The sequence below is a fragment of the Hirundo rustica genome, chromosome 2, assembly GCF_015227805.2.
Source record: "Hirundo rustica isolate bHirRus1 chromosome 2, bHirRus1.pri.v3, whole genome shotgun sequence".
NCBI lineage: Eukaryota > Metazoa > Chordata > Aves > Passeriformes > Hirundinidae > Hirundo > Hirundo rustica.
The window spans coordinates 26,091,290-26,114,244 of NC_053451.1; the positions used below are offsets into that span (position 1 = coordinate 26,091,290).

The 22,955-nt window shown below is 52.5% G+C and overlaps 1 long non-coding RNA gene across 1 annotated transcript; it reads left to right on the forward strand.

Moving 5' to 3' along the window:
* The first annotated feature begins 276 nt into the window (after positions 1-276).
* Positions 277-9,177, forward strand: LOC120749292 (uncharacterized). The gene is made up of 2 exons (XR_005699606.1): positions 277-466; positions 8,652-9,177. It is a non-coding gene; the product is annotated as an uncharacterized LOC120749292 (long non-coding RNA).
* Positions 9,178-22,955: the final 13,778 nt, after the last annotated feature.

Here is a 22,955-nt window from a genome sequence, read left to right on the forward strand (position 1 = left end):
GAAGTACCTTCAGACTCTCCCTGGCCTGGGCAAGACATGAACCAAACCCACATCAGTCCATCTTGAGAACCTGGAAGAACTGGGTAACACCTGGGCTGGATTTTGCAGGATTTTTAAGGTGAGGGATCTGAGGTTTTCCTTCCAAGTACGACCTTTGGCACAGGTAGAACTGTGCACCATTTTGGGAGGAGGGAGGGAGGTGTGATTGTGGTGGTGCGTATTCCAGGCTTCTCCTTACTTGTACTGGTGCAAAGGCCAAAAGGATGGCCTGTACTTTTCCAAGCAGAGGGTGGTGTACACGCCTGGACCCAGCTCTCCCAGCCTTCTGGCCTGACTCCTTAACGTGTGCTGGGCTGTGAAAGTCATCTGTGATTGCCTGGCTGCTCTACAGGCAGAAAAGCTGCTGCTGCTGCTGCTAGTGAGGCTGTGCTGTTTTCCTCTTTGTTGATATTTGATATCATTAATGGTAGGGTTTCCTTTCTGTTTGTTTGCTTGTTTAAATCCTTCTTGGTGATTATAGAGCCTCTCTTGCCAAATTGCAGTGCTCCATCTGCATGTTTTTGTGTGCCTTGGGTGTAAATATTGTTTACAGTAGTTTCTGGCTGTAAATGCAAGATTTGTCATGAGGAGAGCATTTTTTATGCCACTGCCTTGGCCTCTGTTTGAAAAATGGTCCCTGCAACAGGGCAGGACTGACTGGCAAGGTCGTATTCCTCAGACTGGCCAGAAATAGCAATATTTGCAGTAATTCTGTTCCTCTGGCTTGGGCAGGAAGCTGTACGAGTATCTGGACTACTGACAGTATCTGCCCAGAAACACAGGGGCAGGGTGTGAGTGGATGCTGTCTCACTGTCCTGCTGCTGGGAGGCGACACTTCTCTGCCCTCCTTTCTGCTGTCTGATCCAGCCAGCTCAGCTGGAGCCCTGCCACGGATTGTCTGTGTCTCAGCTCCACAAAAACGCCAGCTGTATTTGGGAACAATTCCTCCACTGCAGCTGCATTGGGGGCATTTATTTTGCCCCCATCAGGGGCAGGGCTCCACTGCAGCCCTGCTGCTGGCGTCTGGTTGCTCTGGTGCCCATCAGGGTGACGGTGGGTGTGCAGCTTCAAGCTCTGTTCACAGCCTTCCAGGGAGAACCCTTCTTGCCCTCCTCCCGTGCTCCTGAGCTGGTAGGTTCTGGTGTGTGCGTGTCCTACATCCAGTGCGTGCCAGCTGGTCCCCTCTAGAGTGCCACAGTGCTGTCCCCCTGCTTCTTCCCCTGGAAGAGCTGCGAGTGCTGGGGAGAAGGGGCTGGGAGCTCCAGGTTGCCTTGGTGTGACAGGGAAGAAGGTGCCACCAAGGGTGCTGCTCTGTTCACTTATTTTACTCGTGTGTTCCTGTATCTGCTGCAAGCAGCCCCCAGCTCCCCAAGCCCTGCGCCACAGTCCCTGTGCAAGCTTTTCCTCTGGCTGCAGTGGCTAGAGAAAAGACGGGGACGGAGGAGAAGCAGGATAACGGGAGGCACTAAAGTGGCTGTAATACTAAAAACGTCTTTGTGGCAGAGAGGCGCTGGGGAGGGCTGGGGGCTGTCGCAGAGGATGGTCTGAGGGATGTGGAGGGAGCCCGAGGGATCCCTTTTCCCGGCAGGAATTCCAGCAGGAATTCCGCCTGCGGGAGCTCGGCGGCCGCTGGAGAGCAGTGCAGCCCCGCCATCCGCCCGCGGCCGGGCTCCGGCACCCGCTGGGCCCCCCCTCGCTCCCGGCTCGGGTCCCCGCTCTAAAGCCATCGAGGTAGCCATGTAAGTCTTCTTTCCCCCCCAAACCTGATGTGGTCCTCTGTGAGGCACGCCTCGGGAACACGCCCCACTCGTGGGGAGGGGCAGAAGGAGCTGGGGCAGATAGAGCTAATCCTCCAACCCGTTTTAAGCAGGGGGCTCCTGGATTTGGGACAGTCCAGCATCAGAGCCATCCCTGGCAAGGCAGTAGGTACCAACTCTTCCTGGGCAGAAGCCAGGGTAGGTCATGCCTGCACCCCTGGGCAGAGTTTGTTCACACAGTCAGGTAGTGCAGAGCATCGCTTCAGACATGGGCACCTCCTTATAAATTTTCCTAAAAAGTTTCTCATGCGATTTAATTTCATCTGAAGGTGCACAGTGGTTTGGGATTTTTGTTCTCACCTGCTCTGATCCAGGCCTAAGTTCTTCTCTGCATTAACTATGCCAGCATGACTGAGCAGGCCCTCCCTGGGCAGCAAATGTGCCCATTGCTCCATTGCCTGCCCCGTGTCCCTCCTCGGCCCTAGCCTGGGCCAAGAACATTATGTACCTGCTGCTGGGTGGTGCTTGTCTGTGACTCTGCTGCACTGGTATGTTCCTCAAGCCAACACCAAAAGTTGTCCATTTTCTCTTTTTTTTTCCCTTTTAAATGAATGCACTAGATTTATTAAGTAATGGAAACTTTCCATTCCAAATGACTCGAGTTACACTGGAAACTGAAATACTTAAATATTTCTCATCAGCCCTTTGCACAGCTCCCTCTTGTTCCCTCTCTCTGGAAGGGCTTTTATACCCACAGATGAACTGAGACCACTCACTGCCCCCCTGCCTCACCAGACCACGGTGCAGACTCCAGGCTGCTGAGCACAGCAGCCCCCTTGCTGGGATCGAGGTGCCCTCGGGCAGCATGGGGTCCAGGGGTAGCCAGGCACTTTGGATGCAGTGCCTAGTCCCAAAGCCAGACTTTCAGCCTGTGGTGACTGCATGTGCCTCCTTAACAGGCTGGCAGTCAGATCCACTGGGTCCAAATTCCTTCCCACCCGCCCAGATACCAGCTCAGGAAGGCAGTGGGTGCTGTGCCAGCCCGAAGGAAAGTCCAGGCACGCGGGTAGCTGGCATGGGGGATGGGGTTGTCCTTTAATTGCTTAGCATGGTGCTTCTACGCTCCCACTCTGATTTGGGGCACCTCATGGCTCCTCTGGTCACACACAGCAGTCCAAGAAAGTCAGGGTGATACTGCATAGAAACTGTAGGCAGTAACTTGGATCTGCTTTGAGCTTCGTGCATCTCAAAAAGCTTGTCTCTAAATGGAGTTATTTCGGAGCACAGGAAAAGCACTCACGCTTCCTTACCACACATGGTGTTACTTAGGCAGAGTAGTTATCATGCAAATACCACTTGCATCCAAATTAATTGCTGGGCAAGGGCATGCCCTGTGTCAGCAAGTCAGCCCTACCCTGGGTTATGTGATTTTTGAAGACAGAGCTTCCTGGGACAGGCAGCCAGGGCACAAAGAGCATTGGGCTGTTGGTGTGACTCCCTGCTGGCACTCAACGCAGCTTGGCTCAGCCCTGGGGACAGCACCTGTGCCCTGTCAGCATTCCCCGTCCCTGCCACCATCCCAAACCTGCAGCAGCCCCTGGGTGCAGCTGGAAAGGGGTGGCCCGAGCAGGGATGCCTCTCCTCCTGCGCACCCCCTGCAGCACAGCAGCCAGCCCTGTCTAGTGTGTAAGGGCTTGGGGTATGGGGAATAGGATTCCAAGAGGGCCTGGCCCCTCCAAGTGCCTCCCAGACAAAAGAGTCACAGGAAAAATCGTGCTCCCCTGCTCTGGAGAGGACCTCTTGTGAGCATGATGGTGTGCCCCTGGAACACGTCTTCTGTCCCACGAGGCAGATTTCCAGTACCTAAAGGAGGCCTACAGGAAAGAGGAAGAGAATTATTTGCAAGGGTATATAGTGATAGGACAAGGGTAATGGCTTCAAACTGAAACAGGGTAGGTTGAGATTAGATACTAGGAAGCAATTCTTCACTCTGATGATTGTGGGGCACTGGCACAGCTTGCCCAGAGAAACTGTGGATGCTTCCTCCCCGGAAATGTTCAAGCCCTGGCTGGATTTGAGCAAACTGGTCTAGTGGAAGGTGTCCCTGGCCGTGGCGGGGGGCTTGGAACCAGATGATCTTCAGGGTGCCTTCCACCCCAAGCCATTCTACGTGTCCCCATGTCATGGGCAGGTGCTTTCAGAGCCCTGAGGCCCGCAGAGGAGAAGCACGGCTCCGCTGCAGCCCGCGGCCGAGGATGGTCGGTGCAGCTGAGGCAGCCGCGGGGAGCCCGGCGGGTTCGGCCTTGTCCCGGTGTGACCACATGAGTTGTTCTGGAATTATAACATGAGTCACGTCACCCCGCTTCTCTGAAGCACAGCGGCCGGCGTTGGGCAGCCAGGGCGAGGCTGCATCGCTGAGCAGCCGAGTGCTAAGTGCAGCGGGCCGTCAGCTCCTGTTGGCAGCAGGAGCGCTGCTGCAGTCAAATCCCTACGGCCGTGGGCTGCGTGGGAGCAGGAGCAGGGGCTGGAGCCGTGCCGCAGCAGGAACTGCATCGGAGCGGCGTGCTGCCTGCTGCAGCGCGGCTGGAGGCTTGGCTCTGCCCGAGAGGTTAAAACAATCCCTCCCTGTGCTCCGGGGGGGGGTTGGCTTTCCACTGTGACAAACGTCGGCTCGGACGGGAGATTTCTGAGCGAAGTGCTGCTTTGCCGCAGTTCCACAGGCGGTGGGGAGAGCGAGCGCTGGTGATTTATCTCCTACCCCCTCCCCTTCTGAGCCCAGGCTCTGTGGATGCCGTTCGCTGACTTCCCCTTCCTCTGCACCCAGACCTTCTTCTGCATCCTGCTGGGGCTTTATTTGCATTACAGCGTTTAAATCTGGGTAGTTTCCCTCTTGATAGAATTAGTTTAAAAACCCCAAACGACCCCAAACTCTTCAATTTCAGCTGGTTAGTACATCAAACCTGTATCAACCATCACAGTTATTTGTAAATCGCTTCTAGGGTTTTCATTATAAATATTACCACTCGAAGCCTGAAAGAGAGGATGAGAGACCCTGCTTTTCATCTTAAACGCAATAGAAACCTTGATTTTTCTGCACAGGTGGCTGCACTGGGCAGCACTGAAGAACACCCACAGTTACTAGTTATTCCAGTAAAGCTCCTATTCTCATTTAAAAATAATAAAGCAACTTTCCAAGCCTGGGCTGTGTGTGGGGGAAAGTGTGAAAAATGAACCTACAAGCCTCACATTTTTCATACTAAGCAGCAAATAAACCCCCTACAGATTAATTTTAAAATGAAATCTCAGCTTTTTTTTTTTTTTTAATCCACCTTCATGACGCTTCAAAATTTCACATATGGGGTTTTTTTATTAGATATTTTTTCTCCTTCCTGCCTCCACCCCACCCTGAAAGCTGGGAAGCTGGCAATAAAAAGGCAGCCATTAATCCACCCATCAAGTGGTTCTGAAAATGTGACCTGTGGCCATGTTGCCGAGATGGATGGTGGTGCCAGGCTGGCTGTGTACATAGCCAGGGAGGAGCCTTCTATATTTAAAAGGCTCATATGGTGGTCAGAGCAGAAAATAAGACAAGTGAGTCTGTTAATTAGGAATAGAAACCCTCAGTCCCTGCAGCTCTGGTACACATCACACTTTCTTCCAGCCCTTGATTTCCTCTCCACCCTGGTTATTCCACCTTTCTTGTTTGTCTTATATTTGATTATGAGGTCTTGGAGCAAAGGCTTCCTTGTCGCAGCAGAGCAGAGTTGTGAGCTGTAATGGCCTTTCCTGCACCTCAGGTCACCTAACGAATTACTCAGTGCTTGATTCCTGACTCACGTGGATGGAGAGCTCAGAAGAGTGTCCGGAAAGCTCTGGTCAGCTCCCTCTCCCTAAGGGCAGCTTCCCAGGGGATCTCATCCACTAATTTTTTAAACAGATAAAAGTTGACTCTGCTCCGTGAGACCCTTGTTCCTCAAGATCTTGAACTCATCCAGGGCCTGGCTGCTACAGTCTGGACAGCCTCTTGACTTCTCTGATGAGCTCATCAGCACCAGGTCCAGCAACACTTCTCTGGCTGCTTTGTCCAATGCCTGGACCAGTAGGTTGTCCTCTAGGTGCTCCAGGAGTCTCCTGGATTGTTCTCAGCCAGCTGTACTGCCAGCAGATATCTGGATGGTTGAAAGCCTCCATCTGGATGAAAATGTGTGGGTGTGAGGGGCTTCTGTAGCTGAAGCAAGAAGCCTTAACAACCGGTCAGGCACCTGGAGCAGACCCCACCCACAATCTGTCCTTTGGTGGTCCCATCCTCAGTTTTCATCCACAAGTTCCCAACCTGTCTGTGGCTGTTTCTCAGAGGCATTTCTCCACAATCCACCCATTCTTTAACCTAGAGCACAACAAGCCTCCCTCCTTCGCAGCCTATCTCTTCTGGAAAGCTCGTAGCCCTCAGTTGTGGAATTCCAGTTGTGCTACTCATCCCACCATGTTTCTGGGATAGCAATTAGGTAACAGTTTTCTAACTGTGCCATGGTTTCCAGCTCCTCTTGCTTGTTTCCCATGCTATGTGCATTGGTGTAGAGACACTTCAGCAGGGCTATTGCCCTCCTTACCTTTTGGGAAGAACCCTCTCCAACTCCTTTGGGATGATTGACAGGTATTTCCTTGCTGCTTCCTAAAGTGTTGGTGTTTCATGATTCCTCTCTGACACGCCGATAAACGAATTTTGTAATTTGTGGCTCCATGTGAGACTTTTTTAGTCATATTAAAATTTGGGACAGCAAGCATTGCTGTGCTGTGTTTGGCCTGGTGTTCAAAGCAGGAAGTGCCTGAGGTCTCGGAAACCCAGTTTCCACAAATCCAGACTAATTTTGGCAAATTCAGGGTGCTTGGAAACAACAGCCAACTCTTATATGACCTTAATCACGTGTAAGTGTGCACAGGGAACAGGTGAGACAGGAAAAGGTTGTTTTGGGCTCATCCAGAAAAAGCAAAGGATGGATTGTGAATATTCTCAGAGAATGGGGTGGGAGGGAGTATCTCTCCATCACAGGCTCACTGTAATACTGCAAAATGCTGCAAAGGACTACCAAACCCAGTCATTCCCTGGGGCAATAATGGTCTGTACCACACTCACTCCAGCTGCCTGGGTTTGCTCCACAGCTGAGAAACCATTCTGTGGCAATCAGGTGGTTTTCCATTAGAGGTCCATTATATTTAATATCATCCATCCATAAAGCTCTCTGCTTCACCTGCAGCCTTAAGAGATCTCCTTAATAATTCAGTGCCTTTAGATACACACAATAACAATTTGGCTCCTTTCAGTGGGGATTTTATCTCCCAAGCAGCAAGCAGAGGTCCCTCGGTGTGGTAATGCTGCCCTTTTCCCTCCAGGATTGGCTTCCCTCAGCAGATACTGGCAGCAGAAATGCAGCTTTCCCTTGGCGCTGGAGAGCTGCCATGCCCATCTGCCTTCCTGGAAAAGCCAATTTTAGCAAAGCTGTAGCCCTCCAAAATTGCTGTCTTGCTGTGATTGCTGGTGGAATCCAACCTGGGACATCCCAGGGCTTCCCAACAACAGCTGAAGTAGGGCTGTGCCGTTAGCCTGGGCTCCCCATGGCTGGTGGTGCCGAGCTGATTTATCAGCTGTTGTTCCCTCTGTCCCACAGCTGCTCCTGGCTGTGCCAGGGCCTGGAGTGAAAGAGCCTGCTGTTCCCCACAAGGGGTACAGTCTTGCCAGGTACACCATGTCCTTATTAAGGGAGGGCTGCTTATCTCCCAACCTGTGATTGCAGGGTTCCCTTTGTTATGTCTCCATTACAAAGCAGCCAGGGACAGAGCCTGGGCGCAGGGAGCATGGGGGTGCACACCCCCCCACTCCTTCCGTGCAGCTGGCCAAGGGCTGGGAGACCTGCACACCCCGCGTGCCAGCCTTCTGCCCTGAAACACTGTCATCTGAGGAAATTTAATTAGACAGCAAGGAACAAGCGGAAGGCATGAGGAGTTAAATGGGTAGTTGAGGGAAATAAATGAGATTTATTTTATTTTTTTTTAACCTTCTCCCATGGGAACTGAAGATGTCCCCTCCTGCTGCTGTACCTGAGAGTACTGGCAGCTGCAGGCATCCCTCTCTAGACCTTTATCTGTGACTGCACTGATTTTTTGAAATTTCTCTTAACTATCCATATACCCTCCCCCAGCAGTAGGAAGCCAAGAGGATGAGAGGGAGTAGAGTTGTCTCTGCCCAAGGGCTCGTGGCTCTTCTTTGCAAGGTAACTTGGAGTCAGACCACCTGGCCCAGAAAACATCACATCCCTATGTCAGGGACATCCACCTGCAGCCCCCATTTTCATTTCAGTTAAGATTTTGGAGGGGAGTCTCTTTGTCAAGAGAGTTCCTGGGAGCTCACTTCTGCAGGTGGGGTTTGCTCTTGGTGTGTTCGCTCAGGCCTCACTGAGCTGGGTGGTGGGGACAAAGCCTAGGCTTGCTGGCTGGGTGATGTGGCTCTGGTGGCTGTGACATCATGGAGGATGTGTCACAATGGGAGAAGTCACCAGGGGCATCAGTTGGCAGACCCAGCTCCGCCACGGCTGCACTCATGTAGGACTTGGGTGTTGGTGAGTGCTCATGCAGGGAGAAGGCTAAGCTGGATCGAGGATGGGGCAGATGCCAGGGGATTGTGAAACAGAGAGAGACCTGAGCCCCTCAGAACAGGGCACTACCACCCTTGGGTCTAGGGGCAGAGAGGCTCGGGGCTCCCAGAGATGGCAGGTGGCTAGAGAGGCTTTGGGAATGTGCTGGGTGCCCCCATCTCCTTACTCTCTCCCACGCAGACCTGATGAGCCCCCTTTCCTCCAGGCCATGGCTGCGTCAAATGCTCTCCTCCTAGCTTCGTTGGCCAGAGAGATCATCCAGCCTGGCCAGAAGAAACATCACCACATCAGCAAAGCCATGGCCAAACAGATGCTGGAGCGTGAGATGTATCTGCACCAGGAGTTGATTCAGTTGCTGCAGGAGATCAAGAACAGCAAGAATGCAGAGGAAGCGTGGCTCTTTTCTGGGTGGCTGTTTTGGACTGCTGCAGTTGGCCTGGTTCTGCTTGCTGTCATCTGCTGGCTGGCCAGGCGGAGAAGGAAGCGCCAGGCATCCCCTCAATCGTTTAGAGTCTTCTGGCCTGATCTCCCAGAAGACATCGCTAAGATTGATATTGGATTAAGTGTTTATGAGAACAACCGTGCAAGGCGCAACAACTTGGCCTTGGATTTTCCCAGTTCTTAAGTTTGTCTAGGTTGTCTGGATGGCATCCCTTGCATCCACTGTGTCAACTGCTTCATTATGTTTTCATATAGGACTAAGGGAGTCCTATTAAAATTTGGGAAAGCAAGCCCTGCTGTGTTGGTTTTGGCCCGGTATTCAAAGCAGGACTTGCGTCGGTAACTTCTGCTGCAGTAGTTTTCCATTGAGCCTGGGTATTTTCCAGAAAGTGAGACAGAAATGTTGACATCTTCCAGGACGCCCCCTAGTCATCAGCTGGTACAGCTGACTCATCCTGTGCCTGCCTCTGTGCCTCTTCCTGTCTCCCCACCCCTGCATCTCCCTGCACATGTGTACGCTGCCGGCATTGCCGCTGCTCCAGGGTGGCTCTGACCACTTGCGTGGCACGTGCCATGCGAGAAGCAAGAGCCAACCTGCTGCATCCCTCCTCCCAGCTACATCTCCAGAAACCTCCAGTCCCTCCTCTTCCAGGGTTTCTCACCTGACCTCTCTGCTTCTTGTAATTTGGCCCTTCAAGGTCCTCTGCCCTCTTCAAAGCCCACAGCAGTCACGGTTCCCTCTCCCTTTGCAAACTCTTTTGGAAAGTCTCAACATGCCCTTGCTGCAGCATCCTCCCTCTGCACCACCACACCCGTGGACGCAGCACAGAATCTCCTCATGCAGGTGGCAGTTCAACTGGTGTGATGTGGTGGCCAGTGTGTAGGGGACAAATTTTTAAGCAAGGCTCTGAGCAGGTATTTCCAAGCTATGTCACGCAGGGCCAGCTGCCCTTTTTCTGAGGGAGGGGTATAACGTTACTCCTATTTTAAACAGCCTTAATTGCACGACCTGCATTTTTGTGAAACTGGAGGATTTTTGCCTTGAGTCTGCCTTTTCAAAATGCCTTGCAGCCCTCCCCGTTTGCCTGAGCTCTGATGTGCACTCTGCCCCCTGGCCTTGACCCTCATTGGCCCAAGAGGCAGCTGCCTTGGTTCATACTTGTCCTTTCTTGTCTTGGACGATGAAGGAGAGCCCTTCACCTCCAGCTTGGTGGCTGGCAGGCACTAGGTCGTTATCATAGTGAGCAGGCTTATCTGAGGATCTTTCCCATGAGAGCAATGCAACACAGCAACAAGAAGCTGGGTTGTCCCCTAGGCCTTTTCCAATAGCCCTTTCGCTCCCCTGCACTTCCCCCGTCCCTCCTCCTCTTCCCTGTCCTTTGTGTTGGCTCTCAGCCGGTGCAATCCCGGCCAAGTTGGGCGCACGGGGCCTGGATGCACGTGCCTGTCCTGTTTACCAGGATAAAAAGGGCCAGTGGAGGGAGATGCAAGCAGAGACGCAGGCAGGCGCTGGAAGGGAGAGGCACACGAGCGTAACTGAGCAGAAAAACACAGATGGACGTGGATGTGCAGGCAGCCCTGGGCAACCTGAGCCTTTACTGAGAGCAAGACAAGCAGGCAGGGCTGCACGTGCAGGCAGGCACATGGGGACAGGACACTGGCACATGTCGAGGAGGAGACAGACAAGCAGAGAAATACCAGGCAGGTAATGAGGGACCAGGGCAGGAGGAGCTGCAGAGGCCTGAGGTGAGGGGAAGCAGCAGGAGGTGTTGTGCAGGGCATGTGCCCTGGTGTGTGCCACAGCCCCTCTTCCCAGGAGAAGGGGTGAGCAGCTGGATGAGTCTGGCCTTCTCTCTCCTCTCTCCTCTCTCCTCTCTCCTCTCTCCTCTCTCCTCTCTCCTCTCTCCTCTCTCCTCTCTCCTCTCTCCTCTCTCCTCTCTCCTCTCTCCTCTCTCCTCTCTCCTCTCTCCTCTCTTCTCTCTCCTCTCTCCTCTCTGGCTGGATCCAGACCGTAGGGAGCAGCTGCTTTCAGTGCTGGGACCCCACCTGGAGCAGTTATCCTCATTTATAGACAGTTTCCTGCCCTTGGCTGCCTCTCAGACTTGTAGGGAAAATTACGGTGAAGGAAGTTTCTTGAATGTTGCGTGATGACCTCCAAAAGAAATGTGGGCTCATTAATGCCACCGTGCATAATGAGCAGAGAAAGTAAAATCCTTTCTCAGTCAGGAAACTTTGAGACTGTCTCCTGGCTGGAATACTTGCTTGGCAGCTCCAGCCTCTCGCTATAGACTTGACACAAATAATCCTTTTCCTCTTGGCTCCTTGATCTCCCTGACCTGTCTCCCCTCCCTGCACCAAGGAGAACAATAAAGTTCCAGTCTTCAACAAGAGGGTTTATGGAGCTCCCTTGCAGCAGGGGCTCCAGACCATGTGAGAGGTGCCCTGCCCAGAGCCTGCCTCACACACCTCCTCCTCCTCTTCCTCCTCTTGCTGCTCTGGCACTGCAGATGGGAAACCAAATCCCCGTCACTCGCTCTGAGCCACCAGAGTCTGCTGCAGGTCACTTCCTGGAGACAATGGCTTTATTCCTTGGACCACTGGACGGCTTTTGGCACGGGAGCCAAATCAGTGAATGGAAATCTCCTCCCTGCGAGCTGCAGTGACATCCTGCTATTGTTGGCACCCCTTGGCAGGTTTGTTCAGCTGCTTTGTACCAGTTGACATCTCCGGGCTTTCATCAGTGCATCAGCATCGCCCTAAGGCACACGGGCTTCCTGACCAATTGCCCGAGGAAAGCCCTCTTCTCCTGTTTACGGTCAGGATGCGAAAGTAAAGGAAGCTGAAAGGCTACCCAGGAATCCACTCCAGGCTTTAATCATCACTGTCACTGCTAGAAGACGTGGGGAATGTTGAAAAATAATCACCATGCTGTGTAATAGGATGCAGATGTTCAGGTTGTGATCTGTGCAGACACTGTGACCTGCTGGCTACTGGAAGACAAACCCTAATCAAAACTCTGGAACTGAAAAAAAAAATCTTCCCTCAAGTTTCCAAGAAATCTGGAAGACCTTTGTGTGTGATTAGCAGAAGTACAATGGCTCTGAACGCAGCTTCGGTTAGGCAAGGAGGGATCTCTCTCTCGACAGCACAAGAGAGCAGCATAGGGCAGACAGGGTTTAACTGTGTCTGGAGCTGGTTTGGAAAGGCCCTTGCCAGACAAGAAAATTAAAATTACAAGTGTCTTGCAAGCTGCAGGGTATGAAGGTACGTACACACGTGTATGCATCCAATATGCGTGCACTCACACCTCCCTGGGGAGGACTGTGGGCTGAGGAAGGCCTTTCCTTTCCGTTCCTGGCTGGCCACATTTGGCCCATGCTGCTCTTTCCCACACAGGAGCTGGCTGGCTGCTAGTTGCCAGGCAAAATTGTGCAGACCTCCTTCAGCTGTCTTGATGGATTTTCCTGTAGCTACAAGAGTGCTGGCACGGGAGAAGAGGTCCAACTGCAGCCAGTTGTGCCATCCATCCCAGTCTCCTTCTCCCCTCTCCTCCATCCCTTGGCACATCCAGAGGCATCTATGCTGGGGACTGCTGAGCCACTGTGGGCATCAATGCTCTCAGAAGAGGAAGAGGAGGCAGAGAGATGAGGGGATCAGAACTGCATCTTCCCATGGTACCCAGTTTCCCAGAAATGAGCTCTGCACTGGCCAAAAATATCAGCCAAGCAGCACAGACACTCTCCCTTCCACACACACCTCATTGGTGCAGACAGTTACGGCAAATCCCAAAATAGCAGAGTAAGATAAATACAGAGAAAACGGTTTACAAATTTCCGAGAGGGTGACAAACAGCAGTGCTCGCTAAGGAGGGGAGCTCTTTTTAATTCAAGGGCTTTTTCTTTCTGAAGATCCTTTCCCCAGACAGAATAAAAGATAAGGTGCTTTTCAAGAAAAGTGCCCTCTAACCTGAAGACTGACTGATAGGAAGTGATGGTGGGGGATGCACTGAAGCAGAGAGGAAATTTTTGGCAAATACATGACTGCAAGGCAGAGAATAGCCTGAGCCTCAAGTTTACTTTTTCACAGCTCCAGTACTTTCTGCCTGCTTAAAGCCTGAGAGAGTAGCTATTTAGGAAGCATGTAGGAAAATAAGTATGTGATGTAACTGGATCTGGGAAGCAAGCTGCCTGCTTTTTCACCCAGCTCTGCTGAATGCTTCCTGCATTGCCTAGCTTCAATGTGCTTGCATGGATGCAGATCATGGTACCAATTTCACTGAAGCACATTCACCTGCCATTTAAAGGCAGCAGCTCATGGAAAACCTTCCCACAGTGCAAATGACCTAATTTAAAATCAGAATTTTTGATCGTACCTGCTCCTCGTGCCATACCTGATGAGGATGAGGAGAACCTACGGCCACACGTTGCCTGCTGAGGATGCACCATCCTCTGCCAGCGCTCCCAGGAGGCACAGGGGTGCCACTGAGGTTAGGCTGAGGAGTGAAAGGGACTGGACACCTTCCTCATTTTACTGTCAAATAGGCATCGGGTGCTTGTGAACACCCCAGCAGAGAAACCGGCACTCCTTCCTGAGCTCCTGCACTTCCCGTGGTGGCAGGGGCACTAGGACAGCGGCTGCTGCAACGTGTGGAGGGCAGCCCAGGGGATGCTCGCCCGGCTGAGCTGCAGCTGGGCTTTCAAACCAGACTGGGAGCACTGGGAGTAACGGAGACCCTGCCGGTGCCCCTTTCTGAAAGGAGCATTGTTATTCCACGGAAATGACCTTTGGAGTGCAAATGTCTTTATTTAAAATGAAGCAAAACCAACCCTAACTGCTCTTTAGGCAAAAACAAATTAGCTGTTATTGCTGCACAGCTTTAAATACACTGTGGTGATCTTCCGCACTTCTCAGTGTCTGCCTGGTCAGAGAATACACGGTGCTGCCTTAACTCCCAGCTCCTGCCGCTCCCACGCAGGTGAGAATGGCAGGAAAACCGTCAGGTCTCCTCCCGCGCCTCGTATTTAGTTTCACCTCAGTGAAAAGACCTTAAAATGACCAGAAGAGAAGGAAAGCAGTTGGGTTGGCTTAAAACTGTTGATCAGGAAGCAAAAACCACTGCAAGTCTGAGGGATATTATTTTATATTTTAAAAAAAACCAAAACACTGTTGGTTCGCCAGGGCTCTCTTCTTTCTACTGTCCCTGCCAGGAGTTGATGGTTTTTTCCAATCATCTCCCTTTGCTGTCACTTCAGCAGAAGTTTGCAGGAGCTCTGCTTTATCTGCCTCTTGGCTGGGTGGTGAAAATGAGCTGTAAAAAGCAAATTTGGAAATCAGTTCCTCTGGCTGCACGACTAGTTTGTTTTCTTTTAAAAGCACCAAACTCTTACTTGGACTTTTATGTCCAGAGAGAGTGCAGCACAAAGACTTTCCCAGCCAAGTTTGTGATAGCAAAAATGGTGTGTGCTCATATTCCTCCTCTACCTCCCTCCTCTTTTACAGCCCCAGCCAAACATGGCTTGTGCTAAAAGTTTGTGACCCTTGCATGGTATTTTCTGAGCCTTTTCATGTGCCAAACCCAGAGACTGTTTCCAAACAAACTTCAATTTTCCATTGGGAGCTAGATAATCACAGTGCAGAGGAGGACACTAAAACCAGAGCTCGTGCTCTGGAGTTGCGTATTTCCGTAGCATCCTTCATCCGGGAAAATTCCAGAAGCCTGCTGAAGGGTGCTAGCTGTGAGAGGCGAGCGGCCAAGCAACCTGCTCGGCTGGAGGAACACTGGGATTTGATGGGCTGGTTTAGGAGGCAGGAGGGGGCTGTCCCGGGCAGCCGGGGGAGGAGGGCTGACCCGGGGAAGGGAGCCTGGTGTGACCGTGCGCTGCGGTGCGAGCGCGGAGCGACCCAGGCGTCCCGTGCCAGCGCTGGGGAGCAAAGCCCCCGTCCCTTGGTACTGCCAGCGTCTGCCCCTGGGGCTTCTGCCCGCCCTCGGGGCGCCTGTCGAGGGGGAGCTGTGTGCAGGGGCGCAGAGCAGGCAGGAGGGCTCTGCCCCAGCCCCTGCGCGACCCTGCGTCCATGGCAGGAGACTTCCCGGCCTGGGCAGACACGCTGTCTCCTCTCTCTAATTGCAGCCTTGCGCCTGGCCCAGAGCGGGAGCTGGCTCCTTCCCCTCCATCGCATTGTCTCTTCCCACAGCCCAGCTCCCACGGGGCTCACAGCTTTTCCTCTCCGGCTCGCAGCCCAGCTCTCTCACTGGCTCTGCCTTGCCCCTCGCATCTCGGCGTCATCTGCTCTCCCTTCCCCCTCCTATTCATTCAGATTTCCCTTTCTTTAGCCGCCGCCTTATTGTGCTCCCCTGGATCATCTTTTGCACGGAAGTCCAAAAAGCAGCGGGGCTGCACCGTGGAGACACAAAGGTGGGCTGCCTGCTCCGGAGGCTTCCATCCATCCCCTTCACCTTGTCGTCCGTGCTGCTGGGCTGCAGAGGTCCTGGCTGTGCCTGCCTGCTGGGGATGACAGGGGCCAGAGCCCAGCTGGACAATGGCAGCGCTGTGCTGGAGAAAGCAGCTCTGTCCAGCTGCCACAGCGGTCCGCATCCGCTGAGCACAGGGCAGGGGAAGGGTGTCCATGCCCCTGCATGCCCCTCAGTGAGCAAAATCAGGGAGAAGATGGAGGGACTGATGCCTGAGAGCAGCCTCACCCCACTCTCCCACACACTGGGAAGGCTGATGCAGGGACTAGGGTGGCTCTGCTTTCACCAGGCACTGGCTGGGTCACACAGAGCTTGGAGCTTTGCTGTGCTGCAGACTCCCAGGGGAGCCTGGGGCAGGTCCCTTGGGCCACGCCGGTGCTTTGTGATCCCTGCAAGGCATCCCTGCCTAGGCCAGCTGCACACCTGGGTCCCTGCACCTCCTCACTGGAGGTGTGGGCTGGGAGCCCAGGCATGGAGCCACACTGGTGTGCCCCAGTCCCGGACCAGCACTGCTCACAGGGCCATGAGATGCATCAGTTCAGGGGTCTCTGAGGCAGCCCCATGCTCTGTGGGTCAGGAAGACCCACAGACTCTCCCCATGTCCCTTGCCCAGGTGGTACTGCGGGGACGGTAACACAGCTCTGCTTATGGGAGCCATCAGACAGACCTGCTTCGGACCCTGGATGCACTTCTAGCACTAATCCATCAGCAGCACCTCGCACAGCAATGAGTTACCAAAAGGAGTGATTGCAGCATCACACCACCCCTGAAGAGGGCAGGAAGAGGGAGCTCCATCTGCAAGCCAGAGAGGAAAGCTTCTAGTCACAATGTGGTGGCAGTAGGGGCTGGCTATTTTGCTCCATGGCCTTCCTGAAGCCCTGAGAGGGACAGGAGTGGAGAGCAAAGCCCACATGAAGGCATTGCTATATGCCTCACCTAGAGAAAGAAGAGGCAGCTCTTTCCAGGCTCACCAGTGCACTGCCTGCCAGCCTCAGTGGGGAAGAACTCACAGCTTGCTTCCTTCTGAGCTGTCTCTAATATGTAGTTTGTGCTGAGACAGATGCAACCTTGACCAGAGACTTTCCCATCAGAGCTATAAACCCCCTTTGAACCCTGGCCTGGAAAACACACATTTCTGTTTCTTCCCCTAAGGTTGCCACCATAAAAGGAACCACAAAGGGCTCTCCAAGCCCATGGCAAGAATGAAGGGTCTGTCTGGGTTTCCCTCCATGCCACAGTTCCTTCCACACACATTTGCGCACATACATGCCATGGGCAACATCCCTATTAGAAAGCCTCCCTGCAAGACTTCTTTTAGCTCTTAGAAAAAGAGAGCATTTCCTTTGCCCCAGTTCATGCACTGAACTGAAACTGGGACTTCCTGCTTCTGTCCTGCAGAGATTAGAAGATCAGGCTGGGAGTTAGGGACCAGGAGGAAGCTGGGGGTCCTGGGTGTTCCACCCTATCCATGGGGGCTGTGGTGGAGCCACCCCCTTGCAGCTGCAGGTATGTGGGGAAGCTCCCTCATACTGGGACATCCCAGGGCCACTCCTTCCTTTGGCCTCATCGAGATGGGTCCAAATTCATCTGGCTTCACAGCAGCAGAGCTAGGAAAGGTCTGAGCAAGTGCCAGGCTGCAAGGCAGTCACTTTATGATGGGGACACCTGAAAAGCCTGGTTCCTCAGCTCCTCTGTCTGGGACAAAAGCCCTGAAACAATAGCCTGGCTTCCCAGCAGCCGGTGAGCCATAGGATGCCGTGTGCTGAGGTCGCCAAGCCCGCAAGGATTAATGACAGCTAGAGGAAACCGCTCTCCGGACGCCTTGCCGTGGGATTTGGCAATACAATAGCCAGAAGGAGCATGCAGGCTCCTCCACTTTTTCTCAGGGCCTAGGTAAATAATCCCCTTCCATGGGAGTTGTATGGATTCCCATAAAGCTGAATAATAGAAGCAGTTCCCAGGCTTATGGTTAACAATAATTTTTTCCAGGCCACATAATTATTATTATTTTGAGAGTCAGGAACCTGGGAGAGAATGCACAGACAGTATTTTCCCAATCAGCTCACGGTGAGCATTTTGATTTCACTGAGAAAGAGAGAGCTTGTGGAACAGTAAGTACCCCTTGAGCCTCAGGAAAGGAGCACAGTGGGTGCTCTCATGCTTGTGGACCCACCGCCCCCTGCACTAGCCAAGACTCAGAGCTGAGAGCACATGACAGAAACCACATCTCCACAGCTCATGAATTTGTCTCCGGGTCTTGGATGCCACAAAAATGCTTTGGAAATTGCTGCAGGGCAGAGCAAAGAAGGGAGAGAGGAAGGAATGTGCTTAATCAGGCAGGGGAAAGCAAGGCAACTTCTTGCAAGAGTTAGAAAGGAACAGGGTGCAAGACCTTCTGCAGCCAAAATCCAAATATTTTGCATGGTTCATGCAGGAGAATGCAGCAAGAAACTGGTGGGCATTTGTTCACAGCTGAACTGGCAGCGTTGGAAGCCAGGTGTCTGTGGATGAGGGTGGGAGGGCAGCTCCATGGAGCTGGCAACTTGGGGGCTTTCAGCAGGGAGAAAAGAAGGACAGGAATACCAGCAACTCCGGCACGGGTGGGTGGTGCCGAGCACCGGTTAGATCCCACTTCTTGGTTAATTCCAAATTAATTTGCATGGCTGGAGAAAAAAAACACGCTGTGGGCAAAATCCTGCCTTTACAGGTTGGAGCAGCTGCCCCAGCAGCAGGGGTGAGATCAGCCTCAGACTTCACTGAGGAGACAGGACAGCTCGAGCCTGTACAGCCCCACCACACAGCGCAGCACGTGCCAGTGCAAGGAAACAGGATCCATGCCCTGCTGCTCACACGTGCCAGAGCCGGTGTGCCTCAGCCAAACCCTGCCCTTGGGAGCAGCGGGGCCCAGCTGGTGGAGGAGCCAGGCATGGCATGGCATGGCATGGTATGGCATGGCATGGCATGGCACACTTAGCAGGGCAAGAGGTGGCGGGCTGCACCCTGTGGGAATGCCCAGCATCTTCCCAGCTCTGCCTCAGGAGCCTCCTGTCTTTGCATGTTCCAGGGTAGAATTCAGTGGACATGTGGCTGATTTGACAGCTTTGAACACAAAAAGGTGATATCTCAAATATGTTCACAAGGGTGAACAGCATCTGCACAGGCCTCCTGTCTACTGGCTTTTCAGGTTCAGACTGCTGCTTTTTCCAGGAGTGTCTTCACCTTGTTGTCCAGATATGTCCACCCTCTGTGGCAGAGATGGTCTGGGAGAACAACAGCAAGGAGGGAGACAGTCACTGGAGTGGGGGTTGGAGCTAGATGATCTTTAAGGTCCCTTCCAATCCAAACCGTTCTGTGATTCTGTGACATGTATATCTCCTCTCTCCCAAGCTTCTCATGGGACATGGAGCTCACCTCAGCAACTGGAGCCTCCCACTTGTATCTCCTTTCACGTGCCCCTGCCAGGAGGGTTTTACCTCCTGCATATTGCATAAGTGCTTTCCAGTGCCAGCACCAGTTTTGTCTGCTCAGGTTACAGGAGGTTTGCAGGAGCCATTTGAAATACAGGAGCAGCAATTAAAGGGCCCAGGCCGCAGCTCCAGAGGGTCTACTTGGCCAGCTAAATGTGGAGCCTGGTACGTGCTGGGCTTGCAGAGGAATTCATGTTCTTGGAGAGTTAAAGCAAGACCAGGAATGGTTACTTTTAGCAGGTCTTTTAGAGGTGCAGGCAACCAAGGCAGTGCCTTGCCTGAGGCTACCCTGGCAGGGTGTGCACACAGCCTCCCCTCTGGCATCGGGAGTCCCAGCTTCGGGAGCCTGCTTTTGGCTGCCATCTGGTTTCAAGGCAGTTCATGATACCCATGGTTCTCAGAGAAATGCTGTGGGGTGAAGAAATGTTGGCTTTTCTCTTTCCAGGTCTGAGTAAAGGGTCCTCCAGCTTCAAAATTTTTCTTGCAAGCAAGCACATGATTGTTCTGAGGCTTTGGGAGCTGCGATTCCCTCAGCCACTGCAGCTCTGCCAGTGAAGGGGGAGCCAAGTTCAGGGGTTTACCTTGTGCCCACTGCCAGTCAAATCCGTAAAAATAAACCCCTTTTCCCTGTATTCAGTTCTAGGACAGATCAGTTGTCGTGGGTCCTGTGGGTGAGATTGTGGTTTAAAAGGGAAGCTTCTCTACGCAGACCTTCTCCAGGGACTTTCCTGGCACTGTGCCCTCTGTAAACCTTTCTCCGCAGCCCGTGACGCTGTCATGGGAATGGGCACTTGAAGTCGCCAGACTGTTGGTGTGGAGCACGGATAACCCCTTGTCCTCTGGCTCTCCTGCTGCCCGGGGATGGACAGAGGCAGGTGGTGCGGGAGACGTGCCAGGAGGGAAGGGTGAAGCAGATTTCCCCAGGGACTCTTGGTGTGCCTGAGCCCGACGCTGCACGCTTTGCCTCGGGGAGGTAGGGTGCAGCCCAGAGGGTGGCAGAACAACCCTTCCCCACGGCAGTTCCTTTGCAGGACGGGACGTGCCCGGACCACTCACTCCTCGGACGTTCAGCCGAGGCAGCCAGAAGAGGGCCAGTGTTGGACCAGGTGGCAAGGGGCCGGTTCCTCTAGGGGAGGGAGATGCCGATGAGATTCATCTTCTGCCACAGGTGGTTTGGAGGTGGTGCTGCAGGAGGCCAGCACCCTCTATACAGTTGGAGCTCTGAGGTCAATACTCTCCAGGACACTCGGCCCCTCTGAGCAGCCAGAGGCTGCTCCCAGCAGCTCAGATGACAATGATCTCCTTGCCGCCTTCAACTGCTGCTGTACTTGAGCCAGTGTATCTGTTGACAATACGCTGTGGGGAGAGCTGAGGTGCTTTTAGAAATGTCTCTTCAGGGCCAGCCTGTGAGTGATATAATCCCTTAGCACCCTGTCAAAGCACCAGCACAAGCATTAGCTCAGCACCCTGAGAGGCAGTGGTGGTGGGATGCGGGAGAGAAGGTGACACAGGGAGGGAAAAGACAGAGAAGGAGGTGAGTGTAAGGATGGAGACTATAACCTGACCTTCTTGAGTTAGTCTTTTCGACAGTACTCCCCTGCTGTAGCACTTACAGTGAGAGAACCCACTTATATTTTGTTTCTGTTCTGGTTCTCTCTTTGGGCTTGACAGAAAGAAAAAAAAAAAAAAAAGAAAAAAAAGAACCAAAAAAAAAAAAACCCACCCAAAAAAACAAACCAGCAGATGCAATGGAAAAATGAAGTGAGAACAGCAATCCTCCCAGGTCACCCTCTTTTTCCTTTCCACTGTGCTTGCCAAGCACAACCCATTCCAGTCTCTGCTGACAACGCTCCGTGCTGCAATATGGCAATATGGCGCGTTCCAGCCCTCCGGGGCATGAACTGAAAGGGAAACTCCTGGCAGCCCCCAGGAAGTGCAGCAGTGAGGAACTCACGTAACCTCCACGAGGCTCCTACCCCGCCACAAAAGCTGCGCAGTGTCACTCTCCTGAGATGTGTGCGGCAGGGAACTTCCTAAGAGTTGCAAAGGACCTAGGAAGACACCATGAGCAAAGGCCCAGCTACTTCCCTGAGTGCGTGAGAAATGGCAGGGCAGCCTGTGATGAGGCTGCTGACAAGCCCCAGGGGGGTTATAGACCAGTCTGTCACTGCTAATCAAAAAAGACTTTTTTTTTTTTTTTCCCCTCTGCCTGTGTACAGCCCCATTCCACTGAACTGCTTGTTTTTAGGTCTGTCCCAAAGAAGAGCTCCGAAATACAAAATGCTCCCCGGGAGCGTAAGCCAAGGCAGATGCCTGATCCCTTGGTTTTGAAGAGCCTAACTCTGAATTCTCTTCAGCAAAGTGTCCTTTGACCTGGGGCCTGCAGACCCTCTATTCTGAAAGGTAATTAAGGAGAGCAAGCCTTTTGCTGGCCACTTTAAATTCACTGTATGGGGCCTGCGTCTTGAAAGGGAGAAAATCATAGGGAGATCTATAATCAAAGAAATTGAAAGCCACCAGTCCAAGAAACTGGAGGCACTTACAGGAGAGATTGCTGTGCTGGCTGTGGTTTATCTTTTTGTTCCCACAGGACAAGTTTTGCCTGCACTTAGAAAGCACTGCAGGACCCGGTTCCTCTCACAGTCCTCCCTTAAGCATTGACTACGGAATAAATAGAGGATGTTTTCCTTCCCTGAATATCTATTTCCTTCCTAAATAAACCATGGGTGAGTCTGTTCGGGTTTTTTGAGTTTTTGGTTTGTTGTTGGGTTTTTTAATGGAAGGAAGACAAACCAATAGGGTTCTTACAAAGATTTTAATAGCTGTATTTGGCTCCTCAGCACCACGAGGAATGGGAAGATCACTGAACACAGAATAAGACCTTGGGATCAGCCAACTCATCCTCCTCTCCAAGGCAGGATTAACTAAACCTAGCCCATACCTGAGAGATGCTTTTTGACATGTATTTAACAACCCTACCACCCTCCAGCCAACTCAGGAAGTGATTCACTCACCTTATTATTTAGAGAATATTAATGGTATTGATGTGGGTCTTCTTAGTGTGTTTAAGGCACTTGAGTTTGGTTTTTCCCCTGTGGGAAAAGAGAACAGGTTCTTTTTTTTCGCTTGCCTTTTTTGCAGCGACCTTTCACCTGATTGAAGCCTGCTGCAGTGGCTCCTCACAGTCTGCTCCAGGTTGGGTGAAAACACAGCCCATGCTTTCTCACCTCCCACCTCAGACAGAGTGGGGGAGGCAGCTGAGCAACCCTTTGTGCAATTCTCTCACTGTCTGTGATGGTGGTGATACAGAGGGAGTGGATAAAACCAGAATTGGTCAAAAGCCATCTACACTGTCCACTCAGGGAGCTCAGCTGAGAGCAGTTCACGTGCAACAGCACCGAGGTGCCTTCTTCAAACCATCCAAAGGCCTGAAGCTGTGATTCTGCAAAACTGCCCTCAATCCTCATGAGTCACTGGACAAAGGAGCTGCTAGATTTGGACTCTGTTACCTGGTCTGATCCCTCTGCTGATATGAACCCTGGGATCTCTTCTGCTCTGACTCTTAACCTCTTACACCACTGAGCTTCCAGGGAGGCTTGGACTGAGACCCAAACACCCATTCTGCGTGGGCAAGTTCAGGGACAGGTTTTTGCAAGCTGGTCTTTGCTTCACCCATGGACAATTTTCATTTGGATGGTTTTCCTCCAGCCTCATCTGTTGTTGCGGCCTCACAGGAACAGTTCACGGCTTGTTCTTGCCTCCTACTCCTTGACCCGCCAAAGTCCCATCCCTGTTGCAAACACCACAGCCCTGGAGCAGCCAGGTACAGTATTCCCCCTGTGGTACTGGAAAATCAATCCTTTTCATCCACAGAGAACTAGAACTGCACTTAACTATTTTCTGAGTTAGCCCCACTCTTGAAGCCAGTGAAATATCAGGATTTGGTCCATGATTTCTGCAAGGCTGTGCTATGGTAAACTTAGGCCAATCCCTTCTGTGTAGATGAGGCCAAACTCTGTTTATGACAGGACATTTTTCCATATCTAATCCATTGCACAGGCACACTTCCTACCTTTATTTTAATTGTCTAACCCTCTTACACTTAAAACCCAGGTCACCCTAACAATATTGC